This window comes from Trachemys scripta, chromosome 1, assembly GCF_013100865.1.
Source record: "Trachemys scripta elegans isolate TJP31775 chromosome 1, CAS_Tse_1.0, whole genome shotgun sequence".
Taxonomy (NCBI): domain Eukaryota; kingdom Metazoa; phylum Chordata; order Testudines; family Emydidae; genus Trachemys; species Trachemys scripta.
Window position 1 is genome coordinate 270,624,948 of NC_048298.1, and position 27,084 is coordinate 270,652,031.

Sequence of the window (27,084 nt, forward strand, 5' to 3'; positions counted from 1 at the left end):
AATAGTGCTACAGAACTACTTATAGATTGTGTCATTAAAAAAGGAGAAACAACTTTTCTATTAAAGGTTACCGTTGTTCCCCACAAGAGACCCTGAGAAATACATTAAAGAAAAATAAGTTATTTTGACTTACAGGTCAGATTGTTAAGAACTGGAGTGACAGGTATTTTTCCTTTTTGTACTTATAACCTCTGACATGATGCAATGAAAAAAGATTAGGAAATTAACTTCAGCTTGCAACGTAAGTACAGAGGCATGCATTAGGTGCAACTTTTATTCTATAGCTGATTTTGTAACACATAAGAAATGAACCGGTCTTGCTAGGAACTGGCCTTTCTCTATGTACCTAGAGATCATGATTGGAAAAGAGGTGCTCAGTTTTAACAAGTTTCAGAGTAGCAGCCGTGTTAGTCTGTATCCGCAAAAAGAAGAACAGGAGTACTTGTGGCACCTTAGAGACTAACAAATTTATTAGAGCATAAGCTTNAAGGCCTAAATAGTTAGGGGCTTGATCATGTGGGATGCAGGTTTGGAAACTGAGATTACACCTCCCAGTATCGGACTCTATGTTAAGACAGATATGTCTATTTATACTTAAGTACAAATAAATTATATATATATGCACAACTTTTTCATTGGTTTACTCTAAAGATATATGTTAGATGATAATAAAGTAATAAAAGATTGTTTTCACAGCTGTTTGTCTTTGATTACATATTTCTTTGAAGTATTGCAATAAGACAGACTTTGAACCTGGAAAGAGATCAAATAATGAATTGTTCTGCTTTGTGAAGCTTAAGAAGGGATTTTATTGTTGAAACATATAGTGCAACATATTTTTTTCTTTTAACAGTTAAATAATGGTTGAAAGTACTATGAGATCATTACAGATGGACTAGATTAAAGGGCTTGAGGCCAAACATTAGGAATTGTGTTACTACTTAAAAAAATAAAGTTTTGTAATTACCAATTATTTTTGTTAGTTTCCTTTTTGAATCAAAATATAATTTCAAAGAGAGAGTATTTTAAATCCTTATAATTGTCTACATAAATCTAAGTGAGACAGGAAACAATAGATGTTTGATTCCACTAGTAATTCAATTTAAAATATATATCATTCCACCATTGTTAGTATCTTAGATTATATGTTGTGTTAAATATTAGAATTAAAGATGTGAAGCTGTTAATATACATTATACAGGTTTCTAAAAATAGAAGGATTACACACTTTAAAATGTGTCCGAGGAGATTTTAATTAAAATGTGCAGTGTAAAATTTGAAAGCCTTTTGCACATTTTTATATTGCTTTATTTGAAAACTGTATCATGCTACATTAATGTCACCTGTTTATTTTAATGTTGAATGAATGAAACAGCCAAGTGACAAATTTATAAATGATAAAAGATATTAAACTTGCCATACTTCATTTTTTCTAGGCGACTATAGAATACAAATATCAAGCGTAAAACTGCTGTTCAGGTCAGCATTTCATCATAATATATTTGGTTATTATAAGTTGCATGGGAAGAGTATTTCTTTCTACAATAAATACTTTGAAGTTCATGACCATTTATCTTGGATAGACACAATAATATTAGGTGTGTGTATATATATATATATTTTTAATCCATTAAATACCTATACTTGGTGTATCACTCATCTGAAATTGGTTGTTGTGTTATTTAGAACAAACTTTTGCCTCAGCAAGAGAAAAACCTTTCAAATGATAATTTCAATAGAAACATTAGACAAAAGAATATTGTAACTTTAGAGATTTTTATGATGAAGGTGTGTTTAAGAGATGTCACTTTGATATTTTTACATTATGTCCTACATTTGTCAGCTAAAACCAGGATATTGCCTCAATGAGAAAAAGCATGTTCTGCACTTGTCAAAAGGCAGTAAGTAATGATTAAAATAGCAGTGTGAAACGCTGGGAGATTAAAGTGATGCTAATGATAAGTGAGAGAAGAAAAGGGCAAGCTATATTTTAATCCCTGAGAGAATGGTTAATGACTTCTATTGCCTGAGATTAAACTAAACCTGTCTCATCAGCTTTTTCTGCCTGGTGAAAAAAAGCTCTCTGCACTTTAATTTATTAAAGTCTTTTAAGGAAGCACATTGATCCACAGAGGTTAAACTTTAAAAAATTGTGCAAAATACACACTAAAAATGCTTTAACAAAAGTGTGACTTTGTTGCTTTAGGCATGCTCACAGTTTTATCAAATATTCATTGTCTGTGACTTGGTGCATGTAGTTAAGAAATATTAATTACTTAAACTGGAATGTTTGTTCCTTTTTTAAAAAAATACAGGACATTTTCCTAATGCTGGTGCAGACAAAGTTGCAAGTATATTGTAGAGGATATCCACAGATATGAATAAATTGTTATAACTGACATTATTGCACGATCTGTTCAGAATAATACCAACACTGTTGATATTCAGGAACCATTTTAAAAAAAAACTTTTCAAAATATATGTACTTCTTGGTGTGATGAAATGGGTACATATGTTTATACTGAACTGATGTTAATCCATTTCATTTAACTATCTTTGCTATCCTGTCTAGCAGGTCAGTATGTTTATAACATTATCTTGTATATTCAGAAACTTGGGTTCTCAACCCCATTTCAGCTTCACCTTTTTAAAAAAGGATATAAATTCTTTTGCTCCCTCCAACCAGCATGACAGGAAGGTGGCAATATGATGGTTAATACCACAGATTTTTTTTTACTTGTGATAAAATGCTTAAAGTCTGAGCTCTTGAAAGGCTGTGGCATAGTTGAGAAAACAAGAAACTCCTGTCAGATTGCCTTTCAAGCTTTTGGCACTTCCATTCTATCCTGATGTTTGAGCAGTACAGTATACATAGCTTCAGTCCACAGGCCAGGTTATTAAAACACGTTAATGAGCTTCAACTGGGTAAAAAACATGTTGAAGCCAGCATATGAGGACTGGAGAAACCATATTCAAGTTCAAAATCTGTTTGATGCAATTCTAGATATATACAAAGTGGGATGCTTGGTGTCCTCACTTGCAAGATTCCAATTCCAAGATTGCTTTTCCAGCGTGGTGCTTCTAAACTAGTTCTCGTCTGAGCTCTGGGAATAAATTTGGAAGGTTTGGCCATGCTTGCGGGTGCCCAGAGTGCCATTACGTATGCTTACCATCCTGGCTTGTGGAAGATGTTTCCAATTTTGAAGCTTGTGTACCTTTGTATTTAAATATAAAGAGAGTCTATTTAGTTTCTGTCTTTTGTGATACTTGTAATCCAGGTTATTTTTTAAAGCTGTTTTTTAAGCATAACTTGTTTAGTAAGTGAGTTTAAACTTGATTCATGCTTTGATGTTAATGAAACACCAATTTATCAGAAGGCCCTGCAGCCCTAATGAGCAGTTTCTTTAAAAAGAACATTTAATCAAGGTTTATTTTTAACTTGTTTAAACAGATCTAATAGTTTGTGCTGATTTCATTTCAGTATAATAATTGCTAGCAATCCTATTAGTAAGTCGTGGTACATGGAAGTTAACACAAATTCCATTCTAATGAGTGTAGTATAACAGCAAAACCCTTGTAGCTGGGGAAAGGTTCACGTTAGAGTGGAGTGACAGAGCACTTGGACATTCTGCTGACAGCAGATTATTTTTGTTTTTATACAGATGTCAGGCATGAGTTGTTAGTATTTAAGTGGGTTTTATTATTCTTTAGAGGTTAAGCGTTCATATTGCCTTTTAGAAGATGAAGCTGGGCAAAGTTAATTTTTGATGTTAAGAAAATGTTACTAAACCTGTTAGTTTAACTCATGTTTGCACTGAATATTTTGTACATTCTCTAGGATTTTAGCTATAATATGCGGTTATGTAGCAGTAAGGTTATACAATCTTCAAATTCAACCTCTGGGGCATGATTGTGGTTTTTACTATAAAGGATATAAAGTTTTGGGGTAATCTAGTGTAAAAAGCAAAGGAAGTTTCAGTGCTCAATTTATGGTAACAAAAATATCCGAAGAGCAAATGGAATTGTGAAAATGAAGTGTAACTCATTTGTATTAATAGCTTTTTTAGAGGTAGCTTATAACAGCTTTATAAGTCTGTAAAAATATGGGTTGGCAATTTGGAGTGAGAACCTGATATGCGGATTTAACCCAATTCTAGGTGTAGTGGCCAAAAACACACTAAAAACAAAATCCAATATAATTTCCTGTCTTGGTTTTGAAAAGATCAATATCAAGTCAAGAATTTCAAGTTTGGATATAGCAGTGTACATCTGTCAAGTTCAGGTTATAATCTTTTAAACTTTTTATTACTTAGTATGACAGTGATGTTTAGAATATGGAGAAATTTGAAGATAAATGATAATGGAGTGAACAGCAGAATTTATTTATAATTTTAAGGCTATACTAAAAGTATTCTAATGCATTGAAGGACATCTGTGAGTTATACATTGTATATGGGTTTCTGATCAGAATCCCAAAGTATGATTTACTATATATGCTTTAGCATGGGAAAGAATTTTTGTTTAGGTTCAGGAAATATATAACTTAGGCTCCAGTTACACAAATTGAAATATTAGAGGCTCTTTGTGAGTGCAGGGGTCACTCAGACAGAACAAATTGCAGGACTAGAGTCTTTTGCGAAATGAAATCTACAGTGGTTGCATCGTTATTATTGGGGATAATAGTTTTGAATGGTACATGATACTTTACCAATATATCAGTGTTGGTGTTACCGACTGTAAAATAATTGTAATACTACTTACCTGTCTGTAACTTTGTGTTCTGCATCTCTCATCTTCCTTCCTTCCCAGCCAGAAATAGCTCGATTAGGTCATAATTTTGTGTGTGTGCACATGTGTGTTTGGTATAGACGTACCTCAAATGTGTACTGTGAATATCCATAAGTTAATGTTTGTAAAGCATGACAAAAAGTTTAATGTAACTGCTCTGTGGTGGTGACCATAAGGGGTCAGTGATCTACGTAGGGAGGGTTCTTTCACACACAGATCTTTTCTTGCTATGTGTAAAGGGGGTTGAAGCTGATCCCCTCACCCTACCCAAATCCCTTTCTATGTGGTGTGGGTTTGCCTATTGGAGACTACACTTGGCTTTGTGAGAGGAGGAGTAGGTGGAATAGTGATGGTTGCACATATCATTCCCTGCTGGTAACACAATCTCATGTTGTACTACTTCTTCAGCACAACCTCTGTGGGGTCACTATGGCTGGGGAAGGGAGAGTTGGAGTTCTTGTTCATGCAGTTCCAGCAGAGCTGCACTGCTAGGGAACCAGTGCTAGTGGGACCTAGGGTTGCCAACTCTGACTGAAGCTATTCCGGGAGACTTTTTTCCCAACATGACATAATGTCATTTTCTTAAAATAGCCTATTAAAATCTCCTGGATTGCTTTCAGTAGTCACCAGGAGATTGATGCCGATTCTGAGAGACTCCAGGCCAATCCTGGAGGGTTGGCAACCATACTGAGACCTCTATGTAGATTGCCCTAGCTTTGTGGGGATTCCCCTGGGCCCATGACCCTTTTCCTCAGGGAGAAGGGTTTGCTAACCTTGTCCCCACACTGGAATATTATAGGATGATCTCAGCAAGGAATTCCTCACAGAGGCTTCCTAGCACCTTCCACTGCTTTTCTCAAGGAAGGGGATGAGTAACAACAACAGCCTCTGATGTTTGTTTGGATATTTGCCACCTTCCATGCTGTAATGGGGCATTTTCACTTTTTGTTAACATATAAAATAAGTACAAACAGGGCACAAGTATAATTAATAGGAATAAAAGATTGTGGTTTTTGTTTACTACAAAACATGCCTTTTAAAAAGATTATTTTTGACCAATTTATAAAGGCCTATATATACGATTGTATGAACCAAAGTATAGTATTAGTTCAAAGACTGATGCAGAGACACTATTATTTGTATTAAACTTTGAAACGAAAGAGTATTGCAGAATATCCTGAAATACATTTACTCATTGGTGTACACAAATATGTATATGTATGTTTAATTCCGTGCACACTGAGTTGAGAATACAACCAGCTCTCTTTTTGTCTATAGAATTTTTAATGCACCATTTAAAAAAAATGTTGATTCACATGTGAATACTCTTTTCTAACAGAACTTTGTAGACTTCTTTAAATACCAGAAGGGAAGAGTGGGAGGGAAAGCAAAATAATTTTGGAACTCATCTGTTCATTGACAAATGTATGCTCTAATGAATCATGTCATTTGGCTCAAGTCCCTTTTTCTGTCTTACTAAAAACAAACTCATACTATTTGTACTTAATGCTGATACGTACTGCACTCTGAATACTAAGCTGGTGTGTATTTACAAATGTGAAAGAACCTGTCGTCCTTTTTATGCATCAGGTCGTCATAGAAACTAATACACTTTTATTCCTGTGTCAGGGTAAAATAGTGTAATACAGATGTAAATTGTAGTTCAGGAATTACAGTGATGAAATAGTGGAGAAAAAGAGAGCCTTGGAATCTTCAGAAATCCAGTAGGACATCATGGAACGCAAAATATTGCAGTGTTAAATGCTTGAGTCGATCATTTAAAACAAAACAAAAAGCCCTACCAATTTCTGAACAGTATTGAAAATGCTAATAGACTGACAAACAATATATTGTTCTACAGGAATGTTGTTTGTGCATGTATGTGAAGATGTGTATGTCTGTAGTGTGTGTCTGTGTGCACATGCACAGTCCATATAATGCAAATAACAAGAAATGATGTAATGGGTATATATATGACAGTACCATAGTTCTTATGTCTGGAAAAAGTTTTTAAACATACTGTATGACCCTCAACCTTTCACATTAATGTAGCTGATTTTGCTCCAGCTTGTTTCTTTATTTGGTAGTTACTTTTCTTTTATAAACTACCTGAAATCTGAATACATTAATATTTTAACTATGAGAGAGATAGTTTGACTAGCTTAAGTGCCAAAGTAATGTGATTACAAGATGATTTATTAGAAGTCATTAAAAATGATTTATTAAGGGAAAATGTTGTGCTACTGAAGGTTTTTTTTTTCTTTTTCTTTTTTTTTTTTCTCTATTGAAGATGGGGTTATGGTGTTGTTTTAGTTTCTCTTGGCAGAGGAAAATAGTCTGTAAAATCCAGGAAAGCATTTCTCTGTATGGATACTGGCATTTTAATACATGGTATTAGCCAGATTGTGGCTAGAAAGAGGTGGAAACAAGCTTTTTTTCTTATTCTACTATCTCCTCATTTGCCCTTGTGCCCCTCAACAGGATGACATCATCATTGCAGTCCTTGAGTTCAAAGACTACCTGGATCTTGCCGCAGCAGCAGTGCTACACTATGTTTTTCAAAGAGGGAGAGGAAAGAGAAGGGCAAGCCCATGGTAGAGTTGGTGCATGCTGCACTCTTTAAATGGGTGGAAGAGCACCTGTTCTATCATGCCTCTCCCAGTGAAGAGTGTGGCCTTAAAACAAAAATATAACCCATAATATCATACTCAAGAGAACTAGAGAACAAGCTTTTCAGTTGTGATCCAGTTTTCCTGTTGTGAATTCCTTTGGTCAATATTATTTTGTAAACAGGAATTGTGACAAAATTGAAGAATGTCTTGCAATATGGGAATCGTTTCTCTTGTTTGTCAAGAAAAGGGAAATGTGCAAGTGGGAGTTTGAGAGTTGATAGGTGTTGGGGAAAGTGCAGTGATGGTGTTTTGTATTGGTTCAGAACTATTTCTGCAAAATTAGTACTTTGATTTTTACTGCTGGACCATCGCTGCTTGTTCTTAAGCATAGTTTTGTCTAATTGTTTTAAAAGAGACTTTCATTTTTTTGAAAAAATGAAACAAAATGGGATACATAGGTAGAGGACAAACAATTTCTCTGGAAAGTATATATTACTATGAAGTGGGTGATATGTATGGGCCTAATTCTGCACACATTGGACTCACTGCAAATCTCACATTGACTTCAATAGGAATAGGATCTGGCACAATAAGGAGGAATATATTAAAAGATGGAGGTGTACATATGCCACAAAAGAGTAATGTATCTTTTTTCTGTAGACATGGTGGAAAGAAGACATGGTAATGCAAAGAAACATTTAAGAGAGGAATTGGCCAGATCTGCTGAAACTTTATCAACATAACTATCAAGTAATATCTAAGGGCAGATAGCACTTCCAAGCTAAATCTTGTCAAGGGAGCTTGCCGTAATCATCTCCACCTACCCATAGATGAAGAATCCCATCAACAAGTCCCATACCAGAGAGTTCCTAGAGCACATTGCCTGTATCTAAGGATACAAAAGTCACCCTTCTCTTGCACAAAGTGTCTGGGCCTGACTGTAATCAAGTCTCTACTAGCCCAAATAACTGGCTTTTTTTCTAATCCACATGAGAACTGAATCATCCATCTTCTAGGAACAGGCGATTTGGAACCCCTCTTCCTTTTAGCTTAAACTTAAGAACATTTCTCTACCCACTTGATACAACAAGCCTAGAATTTGAGGCCCATTCATATCCCAAAGGAACAACCCAAGGAAGCTTTTGTGACAATATGAGCTTAAAGACTCAGTGTTATCCTACTCCAGCCTACTATAGACATACTCCCATTATTCCATGTTCTGTAAAGAAAGATTAAGATGAATTCAACTAGGAATGCCAATATATTGGTAGAGGAGGTGGTGATGGGTGAGAAGAGAGAGAGAGAGACTTTCATACTACAATCCACGCAATATGTTGACCACTGGGAAGACCGACCTGGCTAACCACCCCGGCAACCAGCAGATGAGGGGCATTAGCTTGAGATATCCCAACTCCACCCTTTTTCCTCCTCTCTTGTCAGTTATAAAAATTAACTAGCCAACGTGGAGGCTGGCATTCATTTTTGTGTTGATTAGAGGACAGAAAAGGCCCCAGTGTCCCCCACTGAGCCATTTCCTTCTCACCGAGCTAAGTGGATCTAGGAATATGTTGCAGCCCTTGATCTCTTTCCTATCACCTACGTCAGGGCTGGTGCAGGTACATGGCAGAGTTCAATTACAAAGGTGTCCACAGGAAACTGTGTGCATTCTGTAATTTGTGCTACTATCAAATGAAATGCTAGTAAAGAAACCCTTTATAAATATTGTTATTAACACAGTTTGATAGAGGGAATGAGCACTCTAAGTATTATGTTGAATCTTCCTGCAAGGCCATTTTATATAATTTATTAACAAGATTGTCTTATTTCCTGATTTAAAAGAGTTGTAACTATAAGCTCCTGTGTTTTCCCTGAACAAGTCACACAACACGTGCAGTAGGCAAAGTGTTAAAGGACTAGGAAAATATAATTTCATCACTCCTGTTCCATTAGAATTCACTTGGGTGGCTGAGAAAATGGTTTATGGATTAGACAGAGAAGAACAAGCTAAAACATTTCATACCTTCATCTCTGATAAATTCCCCAAACTCATTCTTCGCATCTGAGCCATAAATAACAACCATACTTTTTGCTAAAAAGAGCTTTTTTCCTATACCAGGTCTTTTGTCTTGGAGATGAATGCTATAATAAATTTGAAGTCTTAGGGGGGGCATTGTTTGAACTATAACATTATGGTTTTCAACTGTTGCTTCTATTATGAGGAGGATAAAAAGCAACTATGAAGCTTGATCTCTGTCATAGAAATGGATTAATATTTCAGCCTTCAGCTTGGGTCAAGTGTGTGATTTTTCCCAAAAGTAACTTAGCAATTAATTATTATTATTATGTTTGCATTTACTGTATTACTCCCTTAGCACCTTTTAACCTCACCCCAAATGCAGTAGTAACTTTAATTGTGCATAAATGAATTTTAAAATTTCCCAGATTGTTCTACATAGTTACTAATGTAGGAAAGCCGTAGAATAAAACACTATTAGAAATTGAGGATTAATTCACTGAGTGAGCTACTCTTTCCTTATAATTGGACAATATTTGTTTTAAAATTAAGATTAGGCTTAATGACTTCAGTAGTATTGCTTGGAGGATAAATGCAAACACCTTGAATGTTTGCATTAATAAACAAACTATTGACATTTAAATTGCTGTGCCCATAAGCTTTAGTTTTCCTAAAGAATAACGTTTCAGTTGAGTAATGGAGACAGTTAATATAAAGGGTCTGAAGGAAGGAATAGTATGGAAAAATATACTATGCCTTGCACTTTGTATCTAGTTGTGTTCTCCCCACATAGGCAAAGCTTGTGGAGAGTCCAGCATTGAACACCCTAGAAGGAGTGTCTCTAGGTGAGTTAAAGGCCAGACAAAAGTCTCTAGTTGCCTGCCTTGTTTCCTAGCCAGCACCCATGAGACCAATTCTGAGGGAGCACAAACTTTAACTTGAATAAAGGTGTACTGAGGGCTGCTGATGAGAGTTCTCGTCTCAGCACCCCCAGAGGCACTATGTCTACACCCTCCTGGCACACAAATCTAGCTATTGCCATCTAGCTGGTGGGCTTATTATTATTATTTTTTACTACTCCCCTTACGGGTGAGTAGCCGTAAGGGCCTGCTGTTACGTGGTGCTGAGTACCTCCTTAATCTTGCTGAGCGTGCTGAATTCCCATGAAGCTGAGGGAATTCAGCACCTCTGAGGAGATGCTCAGCACTTTGTAGGGTCAGTTCCTAAGAATCTCAAGCTCTAATGAAAGAATAAATATATAACGGTTGGACCTAGAGTGTGGGGGAAAATGGAAGATGCTACCATATAATTTAATGTTTTAGGACATTTTTTTTCAAAAGCATGATCGTTTCAATTGCTGTTTCCAAGACCCCAAACCTCAATCCCCATTACCAGCTGAACTGTATTGATTATCTGCATTTCCGCTTACCCATGTGCTCAGTGCTGAAGTCCTTACCATAGCACCCTTCCTAAATGTGCCTGAATAAGGACTTCAGGGTTAGCCCTTTGTTTGTATGGAGAAGCATATCTGTATATCTGTTTAATTTTATTTGTATTTTCAAAATGGTTTACATCAATAAAATGTGGTGTCCTCAGACATCAACTCACATTACAGTGAGCAAAGAATTGAGTTTTGGCATACAATAATACAAAACAACACACAAACTTTATTTTTAGGCAGACAATTATTAGAGACAAAAAAAGAAGCATCTCTTTTCCTCTGTGAAGAAGTGAAATGTCATATGTTTTGTTTAGCACACTAAAATGTTTAAGAGCGTTCTGATAACAAAGGCAATATAACTTTTCAAAAAGTTTCAAAAATTTGCAAGTTTTGTAAATTGTAAGAGATTTTAAAACTGTTCAACCCCACCCCTCAAGAATTTCTTTCTCTCTCCCTCACTCAATATTTATAATTACATAAGGTTTTTGAACTTCTCCCTGCATATCTAATTCTTGGTAACTAGCCAGTTTTGTATGTTACTAATAAGTCAGTTGATGTAGTTTTACTCTTTTTTATGTGTTGCAATGAAACTGGTGATCTAAGTTTCTGGCTCCATCTAAAAGTAAACTACAGTTTTCTGGAAATGAGTCAACACATTTCAAATATGACAACTACAAATATGAAGTTGTCTTCCAGTCTAATGAGCTTTGAAAGTTAAAGAAATTTATTGTAAAATCTGATTTGATTCAGTCTTCTCTATTACTAAACCTCCTTTTCTCCTTAGACTCTAATCCAGGGGTCGGCAACGTTCGGCACGCGGCTCGCCAGGGTAAGCACCCTAGCGGGCTGGGCCAGTTTATTTACCTGCTGACGTGGCAGGTTTGGCCGATTGCGGCCCCCATTGGTTGCGGTTCGCCGTCCTGGGCCAATGAGGGCGGCGGGAAGCCACGGCCAGCACATCCCTCGGCCCGCGCTGCTTCCCGCCACCTCCATTGGCCTGGGACGGCGAACCGCGGCGAATGGGGGTCATGATCGGCCGAATCTGCCACGTCAGCAGGTAAATAAACTGGCCCGGCCCGCCAGGGTGCTTACCCTGGCGAGCTGCGTGCCGAATGTTGCAGACCCCTGCTCTAATCCATCCCTATTAATTTATTTTCACTGAAATAAGGGGTTTTAAACTGTGGAGGCATATTTGCTTATTTGTATTTGGCACATGTGCACTTTTAGCTTAAAACAAACAAACAAAAAACCCATAGAACTAAGATGAAGCCCTTATCTTGGCTATCTGATATACCTTAGTTCAGCAAATGAGAATTTTTGATATGGCAAACTGTTTAAATTTAAAGCAAAACTTAATTTTATTAGTCTGTCTAAAAAACAACAACAAAAAACTAGTTTTAAATACAAGAGATATCACACAAATAAATGTCAGTCATTTCTTAAACTTTTGAATTTTTTTACATTATATTCAAATCTGTTCTTTGAAAATTTCCAGTTCAGTATTATTGAACGGTTATTTAGTTCTCAGGTGCAATAAGCAGACACTGTTACTATTTGGTAGGGAATGGAGGTGTCAATTATGTTTAAAATGTCTTTCAAAGTCCATATATTGGTTTCTTCTCAACATAGTCCTACTAGCCGGAAGCAGGCATGACCAATTTAGGAAGTCCTTCTTTCTCAGTGTTAGACATGTTGTGAGCAGAAAATTATCTTGACTTATTTGTTAGTGAACTGTGATGTTTTGATTCAATAAAAATGCTATTTTTATTTGAAAGACCTGAATGGTATTTAAAACAGCATGCCAGAGGAAAAAGTTCTTAAGCATATACCATAAATCATAGACATTATACTTTTTCCCTGAAAGTGGATGAGTAGTTGTGGTATAGCACCGCTGTGAGCTCTCTACTGTAACTTCTCTAAGCTGCTGTGAACGCTCTCCAGTTGGCTTAACTACTCCAACCCCCGCGAGTGGCAAAAGAAGCTCCCCTGCCGACATAGCGGTGTCCACATCAGCACTTATGTTAGTGTAACATATGCTGCTCAGGGAGATGATTTAGTCACACCCTTGAGTGACATAAGTTATGCTGACCTAAGCTGTGGTGTAGGTATAACATCACTATCTAAGTTTAACATCTTTGCAACTTAAGACCTCAGCCTGTGAGGCTCTGAGCATCCTCAGATGCCATTAATTGCAGTGAGAGTTGAGGACACACTGCACCACATAGAACCAGACTATTAATTTGAAATATTTTGAGACAGTAAAAAAAGAAGAACAGGAGTACTTGTGGCACCTTAGAGACTAACAAATTTATTAGAGCATAAGCATAATTTGAGACAGTGTAAGCTGGTGTATTTTTTAGTTTCTTCTCGTCTGTCACTAGAACCACATGTTCCTTAGGAGATGTTAATGACAGCACGCACATAAAGTGAGGATTAAAAAGTGAGGAATAATTTGGAGGGAATGAAATAATACACTGGGTGACATAGAGACAGTATAGGTATACCGGTGTTGGTCTAAGGATAGTGGAGACATGAGGTGGGTGAGGTAATATATTTTTATTGGAGCAACTTCTTTTGGTGAGAGAGACTGTGTGGCTTGAAAGCTTGTCTCACCAATGGAAGTTGGTCCAATGAAAGATATTACCTCACCCAACTTGCCTCTCTAATAGAGACAATACAGCATTTGATTAAATACTCATAGATAATGGCTTCGCTGCTATGTCTCTTGTATTGCACCTCCAACAACTGACATCTGAGGGGCAGTACATTTTGGAAATGGGTCGCTACTAATTGAGGGTGAACATTAAGGCTTTGTATGGGAACATGGTCAAGTTTCTGCACAACACTCAAGTTCTGCATTAAAGGCTTAAATTGGTGTAGGGCTTTGTGTGGACCCCCTATGGACAGGTTAATTTAATTCCGTTTGTTTATGACAGGAGTTAAAGTGTGACTGTGAAAGATGTCTTTGTACAAATGGCACCTTCTTACTCATTGATATTGATACTGTCGTAAATTTTAGGAACAAAAAAATGTTTTTACTGTACTCTACTCCTGTTAACGCTGCAGAGCCAATATAGCTAAGAGATAGTGAGCTGAAAATTCTGTTCCATCTTGCTCATCTTCAACAGTCTTCCTTATAAAAAGAACAGGAGTACTTGTGGCACCTTAGAGACTAACAAATTTATTAGAGCATAAGCTTTCGTGGACTACAGCCCACTTCTTCGGATGCATACAGACTGTAGAAGTGGGCTGTAGTCCACGAAAGCTTATGCTCTAATAAATTTGTTAGTCTCTAAGGTGCCACAAGTACTCCTGTTCTTTTTACGGATACAGACTAACACGGCTGCTACTCTGAAACCAGTCTTCCTTATAAAATTCCAATCAGTTGCACCTACCCAAACCCATTGAAAATAACAGTATTGCATTGGTGAAATAGAGTGAAAGACAATGAGCTACTTATTCAAGTAGACACTCAAGCTGATGCATAAATTTAAGCGTGTGAGTAAAGCCATGGAAGTGAATGAGACCACTTATATCCTTAAGGCTAGGCATATGCTTTGGCTCGCTGAAATGGGGCCTAGGGTTACCAGTGAATTTAGGCCTAATTTGGCCCTTAGAATCGGATTACTACTGACAATGCATGAAGTGGCAAAAATCTTGTTTGATTCTTATTATTAGGCTGAATTTGCAGGACTGGTAGGGTCTGTTTTGTTTTTTGTAATCGTTTGTCAACTGTGCGCGCAGGATGTGGAAATCATTGAGAGACCGTGAACCTGCAAACCCCAAAAAAGCATTTTAAAGATATTTTCAGAATAGAACAACACTTTTTAAAAGATTTTTGAAATAGGTACACTTTGGGATGAGAGATGGCATTAAAGAAATTGCTCAATGGGCCTTAACTCTTGGAATTTAGATTCTGTGTCGTGGCCTAAATAATAAAGATCACATTGAAGTCAGTCTGCTACTGGAGGGAGAACTGAAATCATGTACTGGAATCCCATTTGTCTATCTTTGGCCTTTATAAAGGTGCCTATCACCTTGGTTTCTGATATTCAGCAAAATTATGAAGCATAAGAGTCCAACAACAAATATTTTCTCTCTTTCTTCCAGGGGTTTATGAATGTATATATTCTAGTATTTATTTTTTCAGATTTTCAGCATTATTATGGCTGTATTGATAAGCTGCTACTACCGAAGGGCCTGATTTTTGAATGGTGCTGAGAGCCTCCAGAGAGGCACTGGATGCCCTCATTGATTTAGTGTAACCAAGTGAGACTATTTAGCATCTCTCAGGAGCTGCTCAACACCTTGCAGGACTAGGCCCTATATCAGCAAGAACAATAATTAAAGGTGAGTGGGTTTTTGATAAGCGAAATATATTTGGAAAGACAAAAAGGTCGAAGTAAGCAATAAAAACATCAGTAAATCTGTTAGGACCCATTTAAAAAAAAAAACATTATTAGTAGACAGGGCTGTGTCCTTTCCTTTGATGATGGTAACAAGTTCTGTGACATTGCCACTTTGAGTTCTTGCTTCATTAGATTGGGTGACTGTTTATTTGAAATTGTAATGAAATATTTACTTTATAGAGCTATAAGGATTAGCTGTGATAATTGAGTGAGGCTGATCTGGAGCTTTCAGTGTAATAGGGCCCCCTTGTTTGAATACAGAGTTCAGTGAGAATGAACGAGCAAGTGAGTGTGTTTCTGCCTGTCACTTTCTCTCTACATGTTGCTTTTTCTTCTGGAGATAAGTGGGCCTAATGCTGAACAAATACTGGAAATCAGAAGCCACTGAGAATCATTCGCCTCTCGCTTTCCCATGGCAGCATGATAGACGCTCAGTCAAAGAGCCCCCCTCCTCTCAGCAAAGCAACAATTTTGTCACCACGAGCAAATCCAATTGAAAAGTCCCTTGGACTGAGAGGAGAACTCCAGTTGTCAGAATCAGCAAACAGAATGAAAAGAACTAAGAGGAGTAAATTGGCACCTGGTGCAGCCATGGCTGCTTGTGATAGGCTGCTGCATTGTGTTGGATAGACATTCAGCCATTTTCAGATATAATGGGAGAAATTAATGCAAATGAGTGAATGGAATGAAATGTATTTTAATGCAGATTTGAGGGACTCTTGCAAAGTGCTTGATAACAAGTTGCTGTAAGAAAAAGCCTACATTGTGAAGACTCATTTTTTCCCCATTTCTTCTCACTAGTGGCTCATAAGGACCCTTTGTTCTCTAAGTAAACTCTTTCTAAACTATTGACATTGCTCATTTATGTGAATTTCAGATTTTTTTTCCCCCTGACAAAGTAGCCTTGGGTGATCTGGGAAAACGTTAATTGCAAAAGGACAAGGAAACTGGCTGAAACAAGAAATGCAATCATTAAGTGTAATGTTGCAGTTGTCCATGCCTCATTATAACATGCATACAAGGCAATAAAATGCATGTTTCACAAACAAATCTTTTAACAAGTATAGTTCAAGAGCCTCCAGCTGTCCAGCTTTACATCTATCTCCTTTTGTTTTTCATTCATTATAGCAAATAAACCTTAGATGCCATGAACAGTCCTTCATAATTATTTTAGAATTCTATAGATTTCAGTGAAATCAAGTTTCCTGCATTCAGAAATAATTATTTATGCTTTTAGCCATTTCTCTGCTAACCCAGCAAAAGGGTTTATCATTATTTTGCTCTATTTAAAGAGCAGTTGTCACTAGCAAACAACTCAAAACAAAATAAAACTTGCTTCAGATCTTTGCAGCAGTTTAATATGTTCAGTGCTGTATTTTCAATAGCTGATTACATGTTCAATAGCCTTTCTGTATAGAAGTATTAAAAATGCTGCTACATTTTGAAGTGATTACTCCTTTTAAATTCATGGGTTTTTACCTTAATTTGCATGAATTATGTTTCATTGGAATAAAAACCACTGTGGCTAAGTTAATTTATTTTTTTAAAAAAGACAAAAAATGAATAGGTAAATAATCAGATGAAAAGGTCATCAAGTGTAAGTACAGCTAGGAACCATTGAACTATCAGACCCGAGAATAAAACAGCCAGAAAGAAAAAAGGTAACAGATTCAGCATTGTCCAGAAGTTCCAGACCAGTGATTAATGTGTAAGATAATGGACTTGGGAAATGAGTAAACACTCCCGTGCTCCCTGCTTTGTGCTTGAATGACTTGATGACAAGGGCAGAGCAAGGTGAGAATTTAAACAGGACTACAGGAAAAAGAGACAAAGACTAGGAACAACATAATGTGAGTGGGAGTTTGCTATTTTGTGTTTATAGAATTGTACAGAATAACTTCCTCAAAGTAGGTTTTAAAATTGATTAATTTAAACTTTTAGCATTAGAAATAGACATTGACTAATAAAAATGCTTAAATTGTTTTCCGGGCTAAAACCAAAGTCTCAAAGAAGTCACAAATAAACTATTTCTCATAAACATAATCATATGATTCCTGTTGATTGCGCTTGTTTGGTGCCTTACACCTTAGATGTGCCTCTTACTATGGTGAGCTCTTCTGCTATTTTTTGTTAAATTGATTTTGGGTCAGTTTTTACACATATAGGAAGCCAAGAAAAATGTTTCATTTGATCAGTTTTCCTCAGTCTTCTAAACTTTGCTACAGACATGATGACAAATTTTTTTCATTTGAAAATATTTTTACCTGATAATGATATTACATGTTTGAGGTTTAAAGAGAAAGCAAAAATAGTTCCAAATGCTGTTGCTCCTAGATTTTCATAGAAGGATCATTCAGTGTTCCTAAATGTTTAAGAAAACATTTTGTCTTTTGTCCCAGCTTATTTTAATTTCTACAGACAGGTATTTCCACTGGTCTGTTTTCAACAGTATCAGTCCCTCATAACGTTTTAACTTTGTCAATTATCTGCTCAATATTTCATTGAACAAAATGATCCCTAAGCACTTTTCAGTTCAATCTGCCTGAATGCACAGACATTTGGTATTTATGCATTGTGGGCCAGATCCTCAGCTGGTAAAATCATAGCTCTATTGGGGAGCTATGACGGCACACTACACCAGTTGAGGATCTGCTGCTGTATATTTTTCAGTCTCTAAAGACACACAGAAAAGTCACCACAGAAACACAGTACCCAACAGCATGAACATTATTTAACAAATCTTGGACATTTTCCTGGAGTTGACAGAGGTGAGATCCTCAATTAGTCTCATCACATTATTGCACGAATATATATCAGACCTTCAGAGTGATTTCAGTGGGCTTTGGATCAGGCCCTTAGTGCTGTTCTGAGTCAGAATCATTTTGAGGGACTCTCATAATTATTTTATGCAAACTACAGTATCTGCAACAAGCAAGATGTTATCTCTTTCATCTATGTGCAAATAGCAATCAACGTTAGATTTAAGTAAATTGTAGTAATATAAGTACATTTTAATTGATTTTGTTCCATGCCAGTTAGGAAGTTGTTTTATTCTTCAAGGCTTTTTTAAAAAGTTGTAATTTGGTTAACATTCAGAAAATATTTTTGATCATCGTTTTGTAATAATTTGTAGTTTGGGAACTGTATGAACATGTGTGACACCTACATTGACCCAGGTTCTTGTTAGTAAACTAAAATCTCTTACATTAGAGCTTAACATAATACCTTTTAACGGCTACTTTGGAGAAGCTACAGGCTTTTCAGTGAATGTCTTTCATTTCAAAATGTCCATAATCACTTATTCATATAACAGTACATAATGACTACATAGAGTTCTCCTAGTCTATGGTCAACTCATACACCTGATTTTTCAAATAACTGTTATATAAAACATAGGAAATTAAACCACAAAAGACTCTGTTGATGCAGGAAGGGGTCTGAAAAAGCCACAAAAGTAAAGAATTCATAGTGAAGCGTCTAGCTATTGCAGTAAGTACATAAAATCAGGCACTTCTCAGTTCATACTACTCGGATATTGCAACAGTTTAAACAAATAGTGTCAGCCTGGATTTTTATTGCTATTACATTTTGAGATGGAGTTAGAATTTGATCTGCAAGTGGGTAAGTAAAAAGTACCTGCTACTTAAATCTTCTAATAACATAGGTGTTTCTTTCACATTTTTGGAATATATAGATTTTTATTATTGAGAGGTTAAGTTGACAGCTCTGATGTATTCCAAAATTGTAGCACAATATCATGTTAACACATATTTAGTTCAAAATTTTATCCCTGTTTAATTGTAGAGGGCTTAAAAACTTTAAGCAATCCCACTGAATTCATGTGTTTATAGTTGTATGTGTTTGAGCATTTGTTTACCGAACTGGTCTTTAATTAGAATTAGTGTTATTATTAGTATACCTAAAAGTGTCTTGAACATTACTTCTGGGGGAATTCTGCACCACTCCGCATGCACAGAATTTATGTCCCCCACATATTTCTTTGCTTCTCCGCAGAAAAATGACTTTCTGACAGGGAAGCAAAGGGAAGCCACAAGAGTGGTCACATATCTCTCCCCAGCAGTGTATTTCGGGTGCCCAAGGCAGAAAGAGAAATCATTGTGGAGAAGGGGATGGGACTGGGAAAGACCCGGTTGGTGTCTCCTACCCTGCACCGGGCTCAGCTGCTAGTCCTGGCTGCGCTGCGAAGGACAGGACTTCCTATTCCTCTTCATGGCATCCAGGACTGGGTCAGACTCACCCCCAGATTTCTCCCCTGGCTGCAGGAAGCCCTGCATTCTGTGCCGCCCCCCGTCCTTCCTGCACCCATCACTTCTCAGCTGCAGGGGGAGGGATCACTGTCCAGGGAGCTGCTCCATCATCTGCCCAACTGCCATGCATCCAGACCCTCTCATACCCATACCCTCCCACTGAGCCTCACTCCCCCCACACCCGGAATCCTCCCTGGCAAGTCCTACTCCCCCTAAACCTGGACCACTCCAATGAGCCATCTGCACCCAGATGCTCACCTTACCAAGCCCCAACCAGCTGCACCTGGATCCCCATCCCAATAAGCTTCGCTCCCTAGCATCTGGACCCCCACACTGAGCTCCCCACATCTGGACCCCCATGCCGAGCTCTACTCCTGCCATACCCAGACCTCCCCACTGAGCCCCAACCACCTTCACCTGGACCCCCCTGCAGAGTTCCATTACCATTTCACCCAGAACCCCCCAACAAGCCAGAGTACTTCCAGATCCCCCCTCTGCACGCAGATCCCCCACTGAGATGCCCACACCCAGATTGCACCACACAGAACCCTCTCAAGCCACACCTAGATCCCCCCACACTAAGACCCTCCACACTTGGATCCTGCCTTGCTGAGTCTGCCTGCTCACATCTGGTGCACCTAGCACAGAGGAGCAAGGCCCTGGGGTGTTTCTAGGGCAGGACCTATCTTTGTGCTGTGTCAGGGTTGGGTGCAACTTCCCAGCTGAGACTGAGTCCCAGTGGGAGCTGCAGAGTGATCTCCCACCTCTGTGCAGCCAGTGGCCTGTGCTCCCCAATGCCATGCTGGAGCCTTCACATTTATTTGACAAAATTTGCAGAATTTTAAAATACCGTGCACAGAATTTTTTTTTTTTTTTTTTTTTTTTTTGGGCACAGAATACCCTTGGGAATAATTGAGTGTTTAGCAAAAGCTTCAATGCAGACCCATCTCTTCTGTGACACTTATAAGATATTAGCAAATTTTAATTATGGCAAAATTGAGGATAATAGGCGATAATTGGCATGTACTTTATAAATTTAATTTACACACTAGTATATCTAAAATGCCCATTTGATTGTATTGCATTCCTCCTATTCTCTGCATGTGACTTGCCATCTTATCTCTTCAGGTCAGGGACTGTCTCGTTCTATGTATTGATATGTTGCCTGGGCTTTATGCATAATTGCAATATAAATATGAAATAGCAATAGTATAATTAGTGAGGCAATCAGAAATGAAGCCTTCAATTCTACTTGACCTCAGTTCAAACCTTGTATTAGAAACTGGACCAACATTCTTAATTCATCAGCCCCTCTTTGGTATGTCTATGAAGTTGATGTGACAAGGGCAAGAAATGGAACCATACTCTTCTAGCAATAACAGCACAACCGGACCATTGGGAGCTGGCTCCTATGCTTTGTAAGTATCTCAATAGGGATCAAAGAATGTTCAGGGATAGTAAATTAATTAATTATCTCTTGTGAGTGAGGTTTTTAGGTTTTTTAAAATGTGAACTTTAGTTCTTCTAGGAAGGGGGAACATGTCAGATAAAACAGCTGTTCCCAAATTCCTTCCCCAGTTTATGCTCCTCCCCCATTTTCTGTAAAGCCTACTAGCTGTGTGGAGTTTTTGTGTGGAAGGTTGCAATTTTGTTCCCTTCCCCACCGTGCAACAGAGAGGTCTAAGTTCCTTATGCACACAATTTCTGGATTTAATCAGGGCCATAAACATGATGCTCTCTGGACTTGGTCCAATTCCTTACGAGAGTTAAACCTGTGGAAAGTTCCCATAGGGACCTTTGACACGTTATACTGTTTGTCACAATTACTGTTCTGATGTTGGTCCATGTTATTGGGTCTTGTCTCTGCAAGCCAGCTGTGAAGTTAAGCATTTTGCTCCCTTGTTCCTATTTTACTTGTTACAATAAAATGTACAACCCTTTAATCTTTCCAAGTTATAACTATGTTAAAAATGACATCCTTGAGAAACTACACATGTAGGAATAATATGCCGTGTTAATTATATATGTATATAAATATTTGTTATATAACTATTAACTACACTGTAATGACGATTTACTCTTTGATTTTTAATTAAGTTATGTCCTTCAAGCTAAACAAAATGATGGATGAAGGGGTTTTTTTTTGGGGGGGGGGGAGCAAATATAGAACTCAAACTATGCAAAAAATACTAAAATGTAGCACTCTGTTACATTTATTTTCAAAGAGAATATAGTGCTAAAGCTAGATTTTAATTTATACTTTATATTGGAAATTGGAGCAACAACAGCTGTCAGACAACAGAAATAATGTATTCGGTAAATTTTTCCTGTTTACATGTGCAGCGAGATTAAAAGAGTAATATAGTTTTATCTGTCCAGGTACCTCATTTAGATTATATTGAAGGCTAACATGAACACCATCACTGAAGTAAGGGGAAAGTCCCATATTTAATTTAGACACCGGGCACAATTTATTTTTGTCAGTTTGTTTTTACCTGATAAGGTTTAAAAAAGAAACAGTTCAGAATGCAACCTAGTATTCATACACTCTATATACTAGACTGTGCACCAGTCTTAAATATTTTGTTAGTATGGCATCCTGTTTTTTTTTTTTTTTTGAAAGCTACAATAATTGCTATAAAAAGATCAAGGTTTGCAAGCAGTTGTCACACAGCAATAAGTGAGATGTTTCACTCATTTCTTATTTGAAGTACAAGATTAAAACTCTGCTTACTGTTGGGATATGATGGCTTTTCCAATGGTGACCACTATTAGAAATGGCTTTAATTAGAAGAGAATTTGAGAAATGTCATAATTATCCTTACATCCCCAGAAAAAGGGAAAAGGGGGCACCCCTGATTATGCATGAAATGTTTGATTAATATGTATTGTAATCTATTTCCCAAGAGGTTTACAGAACTGTGCAAAGTATATAAATGCCAGTATGTGTCTGTCTCTGGATATGTTTATCATTGTATTTGTAGTATACATAGACAGATTAATAGATACATACATAGAATCGTACCTTCTTATTGCTTTAAGCTATTACATGTTCAAACAGATGTTGTAGAAAAGATTAGTCTCTTTTTGCATGTGCTAGTGTGCAAACCTTTTAAAGGCATCTATGAATTATTGCTTTGGTTCAGCATGAGTGCAGTGAGAAGAAATGTACCTCATCTGTAATACACTGTGTAGACTAATATCAGCTCCTTTTTTCTTATATTGCAGAGAGATATTGATCTGGTAAAATGGTACCATATTGGAGCTGTCTGTTGTGGTATTCATCATGCTGTCACATCCCTAGTGCCTTGGAGTTATTGAAAAGTGGAATTGAGGGAGTTCTATCATTGTGTGTTGCAATCCATTCATAAGAAAGTTCACTAAAACATTTGAGATAGCATTCTTATTTATTTATTTTTAGCTAGGAGAAATTCACTTTTTTCTTGACAACAAAACCTTCTTATTCGATGCATAGAGCTGTTAACGGAGTTGGTTTAACTGTTCTTGGGGCTTGTTTCTCTTATATAATGTTCTTTAGTCAGTGCTTACACCTGCTGCCTTCACTGATGTGGATGCATTTGGGTTCTCTCCTTTGGGAGTAATATATCTGAGAGCTGTGGCTTCATTGCCCTTATGCTTTTATCTGATAGCTGTGAGAAGGTAAACGATGAACTTTTATATGTAGAAAGCTTTTAGTTTCTTCCCACACTAAAGTATCAGTTAATGTTAAAAGAGCTTTCAAAAATATATAAAGATACTGTCAATCTGCACTGAGTAGATTAAACAGTATGAATGAATTATTTTTGTTTTGGAGTCTGCCTGGTAACCTGATGATGTATTTAGAAGGATGTCATGTTTTCTATGAGGCCAGGATGAAAGAGGGATTTATTTTATTTTATTTTATTTTATTTTATTTTATTTTTATAAGTGTTATCAACTAGCACTGCTGAAATAAAGATCTGTTCTGCTTTCAGAGATCTATTCTGAACTGTAAAAATTCATTGCAGCTTGGAATTTAGGATATGAAAGAACAGCTCAAGATTAATTATTTTAAAAAGGCTTTTTTTCCATTTTCCAAGTGCGCCCCCTCCCGTCTTCCCTCCCTACCTCCCCCCCCAAAAAACCCCAACAAAACAAAAGAGATTTGTAAGGTTGGGGTGTAATCATGGAAAATGCTGAACACATCCTGCGAGGTGCTAAGTGCTCTCAACTCCTATAGATTTCAGTGGGAGTCGGGGATGTTCAGCACATCACAGAATTGGGTCCAAAGTGCTTTGTGTCAGAAATCTTGTATTCTTATGTCTTTTGGTAAAGCACCACAGAAAACATTTTCCTTTCTTTTGAGTCCAACATTTTTTAAATAAAGATTTGAAAGACATTTATCAATATCCCATTTCCTTCATCTAAAAAATATGTTTGCGATACTGGGATTTAAAGTCGATGTCAGATGTGCATATTCATCACAATTTTAAATGAGGATTTGAAATATACTTTAGTACTGAGATAGATCTGAATATATATTCTGGATCTATAGTACAAACATGCACTATTGTTAATACACATTCACAGCATGCACTACTGTTGCTCAGAAGGAGCCTTCAGTGCCACTATGATGTATGACATGAATGAATATTAAGATTTATCCATGTTTTGTGTATTGTTTTTAAAATGTCCATTAACATGTCAGTGGTTTAGGAAAAGGCGCAGAATGACTAGCATGACAGCATTTATTATTTCTTTGTCACTGTCTTAAAAACAGATTTTCTCATTTCCCATAAAACATATGAAGGACCTGAAGTAAATACACACAAGAAAAAGTACTGATATTCAAGGCTGAAAGTAGACCCTCAGCTCAAACCAGTTGTGCCTTTGTGCTCCAGTGGAGTGCAGCTATTGAACCAGATTCTCAGGTATGGTCTAGGGGCTCTGTGCCATGCCACTAGCAGAATCTGATAGTAGAGATGACATACCTGGCCCCCGTAGGATCACCCCAGCGGGGCTCCTATGTATCCCCTGCTGATGATTACAGGGGTGTGTCTGGGGCTTCTTTATAGTCTGTCCTCATCACTTCCCTTCTTGACTGCCAAATGTTGTGCTGTCCTGTAGTGACCGGGGCTTCCCCAATACACACATCTTCTGCCTTCAGTTCATATGAAAGATTGCCAGCAGAGCAGGGTAGGTGCTACCATTAAGGCAAACTAGGCAGTTGCCTAGGGCGCCAAAAAGCGGCGCCCCCAGTTTTTTTTACAGCGTTCCTATGCCCCCTCCCCGAGCGTGTGGTCGCTGCTCCACTTCTCCTGCCTGCAAGGCTTGCAGCGCCAATCAGCTGTTTGGTGCCGCAAGCCTGGGAGGGGAGGAGAATTAGAGCGGGGGTGGCATGCTCGGGGAGGAGGCAGAGCAGAGGTGAGCTGGGGTGGGGAGCTGCCGCACAGCTCCCCAGGCTGGGGGGATGGGGAGCTGCCATGGGGGTGCCTCAAGGCTGGGGGGGGGGAGCTGCTGGAGGGCTCCCCACCCCAGCTCACCTCTGCTACGCCCCCTACCCGAGCACGCCATTGCTGCTCCACTTCTCCCGCCTCCCAGGCTTGCGGTGCCAATCAGCTGTTTGGCACTGCAAGCCTGGGAGGGGAGGAGAATTAGAGTGAGGGCGGTGTGCTTGGGGAGGAGACGGAGCAGAGGTGAGCTGGGGTAGGGAGCTGCCGTACGGCTCCCCGGGGAGGGGGGAGCTGCCGCGGGGGGGATGTGCTTCAGGATAGAGGGGGGGCGGGGAGCTGCTGCCGGCCTGGGGTGGGCGGGCGCAAGGTGGAAGTTTCGCCTAGGATGCAAAACTTCCTTGCACCGGCCCTGCAGCAGAGGTGGCCATATCAGATTATTTGCCAGCAGATGTGCCCATAGCCCTTTCCTCTTTGAAACCTGCAACTGTCTGCTGCTTCTTCCCTGCGTCAAGTTCAAGTTTCTTGTCATCTCTTTCAAGATCCTACCTAACTGCCCCTCCCTATGTATCTGTTCATGTCACTTATTTTGTTGGTCTAATTCCTCCCTGTTTTTCAGGAACTGTCTCCATGCTTTTTGCAAAATACTCCCATGGAAGTTGGAACATCCTTTCTGAGCTGGTCTGCAAAGCCCAGCAACTTTCTTTGTTTCAATCCCTTATCAAGAATGCTGCTTCCATAGTGTGCACAAGTAACTGAATTATCTCTTTATTTCAACTGTTTACCTCCAGGCACCTCTCTGTAGAAGGGTGGTTGTTGAATGCTGGGAATGAGGGTGCAAAAGGACAGTGGAGTGAAAGTGAGGAATTGATGTGGGAGACAAAAGAAAGGGATGAAATGTGGAAGGAAGGTAGGCTGAAGAGAATTCAGCATTTAACTTAAAGGAAACATAAGCAAAAAAACTCCCCCCCACCCGACAACAAATAATATATGGCTAATAAGACCTTTGCCCCTCATCACCACACTCGCGTTGTGAATGTTGCATCCCTTTCTCCCCATTCCTTCTCCATTTGTGCTTGTCTTATTATACGTATGCTGTCCTGGACTGCACCTTCACCTGTGTTTAGAAAGCATCTAGCCCTAGCACATTGTGGATGTTACCATAATGGGGGAAATAACATAGGGCAAGATTCTGGTGCCAATAGGAATTTTATCACTGTTTTCAGTAGAAGGATTGGGTTCATATTTTATGGTCTGTGCAAATATGCCTGCATATTGAAGGCATTGATTTATTTCTTGACACATGGTCCAAGTAAACTTGGATATATTGGAAAAAATGATACATAAAACTGCTTTTTAAATGATACTAATGTGTTTGGAGACCTCTGTGCCACATAATACATTTCTATTGTTACACAATCAGCCTGTCTTTTTTTCTTTCATTCAGAGTCAGAATATTTATATAAATATTTTTATTCCCCAACTAATATTTTTCCAAGGAACCTTTTCTCAGCTGTACAGTTTTTGAAAAAAATGTTTCTTATGCAATCTTGAGTAATATAGGTTCATATCTCTTCATCTAATCCACACCTGCTAAGTTTCCTATCTTATCCAGTGAAAAATGTCTATGGTGCAATAATGAAATCATTTCCCTGTCCTATAGAGTATTTAGATCAACAAGACCTTCATTTATTAGAAAGGGCAGAGTAGTAATGCTTTTGGCAAAACCATTAGTGTGGTATTGGTATTCACTAGAAAGGACAGAAATAGAACATCACTGTCCTCCATAAACAATTCCAATTTGATCTGTGAACATGATAAAATCTTGGCTTCTCAATGCATTTAGGTGCTGTCATAGCTGTTGTTGCCAAATAAGAATGCAGTGTGATGTTATTATAGTAAACAGCACTTAAGCACAGCTGGCAGAATTGATCAGGGCCACATTAGAGTGAACTTCAGCAGATGACTGACGCAGCAGAAACAATAACTGAATATGCAAACAGTTCTTGCAATGAATGCTCTGGGGATCAGGCACCATTATTTTTGACTTTGAACAGGGAAGAGGAGCAGATTTGTAACCTCCTTCCATACAAAAAGGTTCTGGGTATTCTGTAAACAGCTGA

General features: G+C 38.0%; 1 protein-coding gene across 11 annotated transcripts in view; it reads left to right on the top strand.

Moving 5' to 3' along the window:
* DACH1 (dachshund family transcription factor 1) overlaps positions 1-27,084 on the top strand; it is a 455,938-nt gene that overhangs the window by 103,788 nt on the left and 325,066 nt on the right. The window contains exon 1 of one of the 11 annotated variants that reach the window (XM_034758371.1): positions 16,961-17,114. The exons of the other annotated variants lie outside the window; for them this stretch is intronic. The gene's annotated coding sequence lies outside the window, so the exon portion shown is untranslated. Of the gene's footprint in view, positions 1-16,960; positions 17,115-27,084 lie in introns of those variants that run through there. 11 annotated transcript variants of the gene reach the window in all.